General features: G+C 43.3%; 2 protein-coding genes across 9 annotated transcripts in view; one reads left to right on the top strand and one right to left on the bottom strand.

The window, feature by feature from the left end:
- Positions 1–5,593, bottom strand: part of LOC111869345 — an 85,527-nt gene that overhangs the window by 70,186 nt on the left and 9,748 nt on the right. The window lies entirely within an intron of this gene.
- LOC111869411 overlaps positions 1–5,593 on the top strand; it is a 31,615-nt gene that overhangs the window by 22,842 nt on the left and 3,180 nt on the right. The window contains exon 1 of one of the 7 annotated variants that reach the window (XM_023860968.2): positions 687–866. The exons of the other annotated variants lie outside the window; for them this stretch is intronic. The gene's annotated coding sequence lies outside the window, so the exon portion shown is untranslated. Of the gene's footprint in view, positions 1–686; positions 867–5,593 lie in introns of those variants that run through there. 7 annotated transcript variants of the gene reach the window in all.

Genomic DNA, 5,593 nt, shown 5'->3' on the forward strand with positions numbered 1-5,593 from the left:
AACAAGGTCGTCAGGTTTGCGGCCAACCACCAGTGACAGTGTGGCCCAGTTATACCCCCTTTTTGTCGTCTTTAACGACTCGCAGGGTTACGGTGGCGGTATTCTAACCCGCCTTCACACGGGATGCTGTAATTGTTGTTATTTCATTATTATCAAGACTGTCTTATTTTGTATTTTTTTTCTTTTAGTTTTATATATTTCTATGTACTCGTGCCAACTTTGTAACTGGCCTCTGTGCTATTAAGTTTGCAGGCAAATAAACACGAATTGAATTATTATTCATAGTAAATAATTCATCAAAAGTCGCAGTGTAGCGATCAGTTCTGGGGCTTCATATTGCAGCGGTCCCCCGTTCGGTGTCCGGGAGACAGACTTTTCGTGATTATTTTAAGTATCTCCCGAAAAGTATCTGAGACAATATTTCATAATATGGCACGACTGTTGTGTAATTAACACTCAGTAAACACACCTGTCAGCTCAAACACCTGAAAGCTATAGCAACTGAGAAATCGTTATGTTTAACGTGGCAAAGGACAATTATTGAAGTGTCAATGTCATGATGGCCACACAGCTGTAACATGGAATGTGAGCGTGTTGGGGGGGGGGAAGAAACCCACCGCTGTGATCCTCCCACTCCGGCCCTATTGATGGCCTGCAGAAACCTACGTACAAAGGCTGACAATGTTTACACTGCATGCAAATCAATACTTACACAAAAGGTTTCAAGAAATATTCCGTGTGTAACTTCAGGGCGAAGCCTTATACCATGCAGCCAACATTACGGACTAACTTTTTCGAGCAGTGTTTTTTGTGGTTTAGTTAACGACAGTATATCTAGACTGGAGCGCTGAATCATAGAATAACCGGTAAGTGATGAGTTCGAAAGAATTTGGAAGAGTAAAGGTATTTTTCCCAGCATTTACCTCGAGAGACTGAGGAAAACAACGAAAAGCGAAATCAGGATCGCTGGGCTCGCGGGCGATTTTCGAATCAATCACCTCCCAGATACAAGTCTAGAGCGTCGCCGTTATACTGCCCTGCCCGTAGAGTTCTTGAAAAGCTGACAGTGACACGGCTGGTCAAGAAATGCCCTAGGCTTTATGGAACGGAAATGTTAAATACTGTGTTTAGTGGCCGCTGTCCTGACCTAAATGAATCCAGTTCACACACTCAAACCACACTGGTTTAAGATCCATCTTAGCACTATCCTCCCATCTGTGCCTAGGTCTCGTAAGTGGCATTTTCCTTTTGAATTCTGCACTGTCATGGTTTTCCCATCTCCCCTACACCTGTTACGTGCTCTACTAATTTTGTATTCTTGATTTGATCACCATAATATCTCCCCCCCCCCTCTTAGGTCACATAGATATATTCTCCTCCGATTCCTGTTCTGTTGCACCCCCGATCTGAGTTTTTTCTTGAGGTGAGAGACCAGGTTTCACACCCATAAAAACGACGTACAAAATAACACACGAAGTGCATGAAGCGAGTCCGACGAATGTGAACGAGTCAGAAGTGTAGCGTGATGTCTGCCGTGGCTGGCAAGGCCTGAGTTGGACACCCACAGACACGCCTACTGAGGTCGTAATTAGATTCAGGATCGACGTATGATTCGTCGTCGTTAAAAAGAAGCATGGCCATTCAGCTGTAAGGAGTACTTGATGGTCACAGGAATTCTAAATGAGAATTCCAATAAGGTACTCGTACGGTAAAGTTGTCCCCGTGCTTAACCAATTAAGCACTGCGCCATGAAGGCGTATGGGGGAGTGGATATATAGATCCACATTTTCTTTACCTCGGCACTAACTGGAGGTGGGTGGTCAGCTTCACGCCCAGGATGCTTTACCCCTAGGAAAAGAGCCCCCAGATACCAATTGGATAGGAGGTTGGGTGGACCCCAGAGCCGGTCTGGAATACTTGGAGAAGAGAAAATTCTTGACCTTACCGGGACTCGAACTCCGATTCGCTATACCAGCTACGCTATCCCGGCTCCTAATTCCAATTGTGAGGATTTTTTAAATCACGAGCGGAGAACACCTGCGGAAAGTGCCCATAAGCACGTTTCTCCCTGAAAGGGTGAGCCTCTTATTTTGTACTCACAGAATTACGGAGTTTAGACTACCCTTTACAGGAAACGGACAACTTAGAATAAACAAGTAGGGTCGCCCGTGGTGCATGGTACACGCTCCCGTCTCGTAAAAATAGTCGGGGGTTGAATACACATTACACTTCTATAAATTATCAAAAGAAGTTACTGCCTGAACACGTAATCGTGTAATTCAGCAATGAGATAACAGCATGACGATCGGCCAAGTAAGGCCCGTTACATGGCAGATTCAGAGGTATTATCGCAAAGCTGTATACCGAAGAAGGAAATCGTAGATAAGATAATGAAATATAGTAACACGCCGATTACGCGAATTGACAGTTAATATAATAAGCTGGGAAACGAGATTCGTCTGCTAAACAAACATCATTATTGGACTTACGAAGCAAAGTGTTTGAAAATGTTGATTTATAATTACATTTATTAATGTGTCATGTTTCATTTTTTAAAAGTTTTTGGGTTTTTATTATAATAGCACAGTACATGATAATATTGCGGTTTTCTGGGAAAAGAATTTAATCCGATTATCCGACCTACATCTGTCACTAATTCGGATAATCGACATTCTACTGTACATGGTTGGGGAAGTGTATCAATGTAAACGTCTTCAAATGTGGGAATGGTGTGCTTCCATGAATGAAAATGCTCGCTGACCATAGGAAGCCCCTAATTCTGATTCTCGAAACCTTCGAAGTTGCGCCTATATCTAAGCCGGTAAATTATCAAGCACCATGGCTTCTTGCAGAAGACTTGGCTTCAAACAGAAAATACTGTCTTTTGGCATCACTTCATAATCCGCAGACAATGACACTTTCAAATTGACTGATTTCACACATGATACCTTATGAATGAATTTGAAACTTACACATAATACGCTAGAAGTTATGTCATATATAAAATCTAACTGAAATATAAAATATTCTAAATATACTGTGACGTGTTATATTACGTCCATCGCTGCACAACGGCTACAATGGGAACGCACTTCCACGACAACGAATACATGGAAATTGTTGAGTTCCCACAGCGACACATGGAATACCAACAGACCGTTGCGTAGGAAAAGCCGTGGCAACGAATTGTTGAAACAGCGGGAATAATGCATTTCCGCGGTAACAAGCATAGAATGCGTGAAATCGAACCCTGGGCGAAGGTGCTCCCAATGTCGTCCGAGACCAGGGGCTCGACACCAAGACTGACTGACTGACTGACTGACTGACTGACTGACCGACCGTCCGTCAGTCGCAATGTGACTTTGACTTTGACAGACGAGTGAGTTGAATTCTAGCAATCCCCGAGAACAGATATAGATAAACTGTCCAGTGTGCAGTACACCTGCGAAGTAAGGTGACACCGAGATTAACGGTGCAAAGATTGTGATATCGAAGACGAAACGTCCGAGTACGCTGTAAGTGACAATAACTGTATTTGCGACTGTAAAAGAGTGTGTCCAATAAATATTCGTCCAAATCCGAAACCTACGTGGAAGTTATTCTCCGCGTTACCTAGCAAACACGTGACAACTGGTTTCTCAGAAGTAGGTTACCATGGAAACACGCAACAACGTTATATAGGTAACACGAGACAATATACACAAAATATAATATTTAATATTATACTTCAGAATTCTGTTATGGTAATAGAATCTATATTATTATTATTACTGTTCGGTTATTGCTTCGGTACGCTTAGTGCATGTCCCCAGGTGGTGTGGTTTTTATGCACACCAATTAAATTACATATTGCGACGTATTTGCACTATGAAGAACGCCCCCACCCCCGCCAGCGGTGGCGTAACAGCGCTGCCGCTGCTGCTACGGTGACGGGTCGTTCAGTGCTCCGCCTCCTCCCCTGCGGTGACGTGGCAGGTGACAACAGTGACGTAGCGGGGTATGCCGCGGTTGCTATGCAGCAGTAAACAACTCTCGACAGCGTTGCCCTGCTGCACCTGTAAACACGGCAACTAGGCAACAAGGAAGCGAGGCGTTTTCCCGTTGCCTGGCTGAAGGTTTATAAGAGAACTACACTGCCTAAGGAAGTCAACTTTGACTAAGGAATCAGTTAAAATGTAGCAGCCGCCGAAGACAGNGAAGTCAACCCCGTGTGGGGGCGGGGTCGAATACCTCCACCGTGATCCTGCGAGTCGTAGGAGGCGACGAAAAGGGAAGTCTCAANTAGAACACGTGGTTAGAAGATTTGATGTGATTATTTGTGACAGTGCACGATAACTGAGAAGTAAGCCAGTGAAGACTTATTGTGTGACTTAAAGACTCTGTGTGTGCTGTAGTACAGTTATATTGGGAGTGTGTAATTAAGAGAGACTTGTATAGCTTCCGCGTTATAAATACGTGAAGACTACTGAGGATAGAGTGACTAGATTATTGTGTAGGGCTTATAAATTGGGTAAACCCGCAACTGTGTTATAAGTGTTTGTAGTTACGACTTGTAGGTTGTTAAATAAACCAATTAACAATCTGAACGGCGTCTTCAGTAGCAAAACACGCTACAATATTAACTCTTTTTACGATGCTGCTGTCAAAATAATAAATTCTGACAAGTTATGGCACTTCTTTCCTTACACTGCTTCAGTGTGTATGGTGAAGTCAGCAAGAACTATAACCTGATAATTACACAATTTCGTTATTCATTCGTGTACATTTCCACTAGCTCAGATCTGATGTACTATTAAACTTGCCACGCACCAGTATTCCTTATGAAGACCCTTTTCAAGAAATCTGATGGAGGTTTTGTTGAAACTTCAAGTAAACAATACTATAATTTACATTTAATTGAATTATGTTAGAGCACTTTGTGGATGGCCTGGTGTGGACAGACGGACAGTAGACAGATTTGTGTGATCTGCACATTATGCGTTCACTTTATGTTGTCTATGCCAAGAACATATTGTAACGTGTTATATGTCGTCCATCGCTGAGCAACGAAACAATGGAGATTGTTGAGGCCGTTGCGTAGGAATATCCGTAGCAACGAGTGTTCATTGCGTAACAGCGCTCGGTAAACACCCTCCCCGCTAGGCTGTGACGCCACGCAACAGGAGAGCCCGTGCTGCAACTGTTGCTAGGCAATCGGTAAACACGTTTTCTGTGTGGTCAGTGCGGAAGCTACATAACGAGAGTACTCGTCAGTGTTGAGGAAGTTACCCCGAGCAGTTGAGAGCGGCGGAAGCCGGCGCAATAGAACCAGGAATGCCAGCGTGATTTAGAAGACTTTATATGTGCGACGGTGCGTGCAACAGTGGATTAGAAAATCTGGTTTATGTATATCGGCGATAGCGCTGTGTATCTGAGTGTAACTGAGAGAGTGCCTGTAACCAAGCTGTCAATAAATCCAATCATCCGAACTAGAACCCGTCATTTCGTCACGCATACCCTCTACACGTGACAACATATTACTCTCCTCCAAACTAAAAATCTGAAAAACATTGATAATGCTTTGAACTATATACGAGTATATATATATATATAT

This window comes from Cryptotermes secundus, unplaced genomic scaffold, assembly GCF_002891405.2.
Source record: "Cryptotermes secundus unplaced genomic scaffold, Csec_1.0 scaffold630, whole genome shotgun sequence".
Lineage (NCBI taxonomy): Eukaryota > Metazoa > Arthropoda > Insecta > Blattodea > Kalotermitidae > Cryptotermes > Cryptotermes secundus.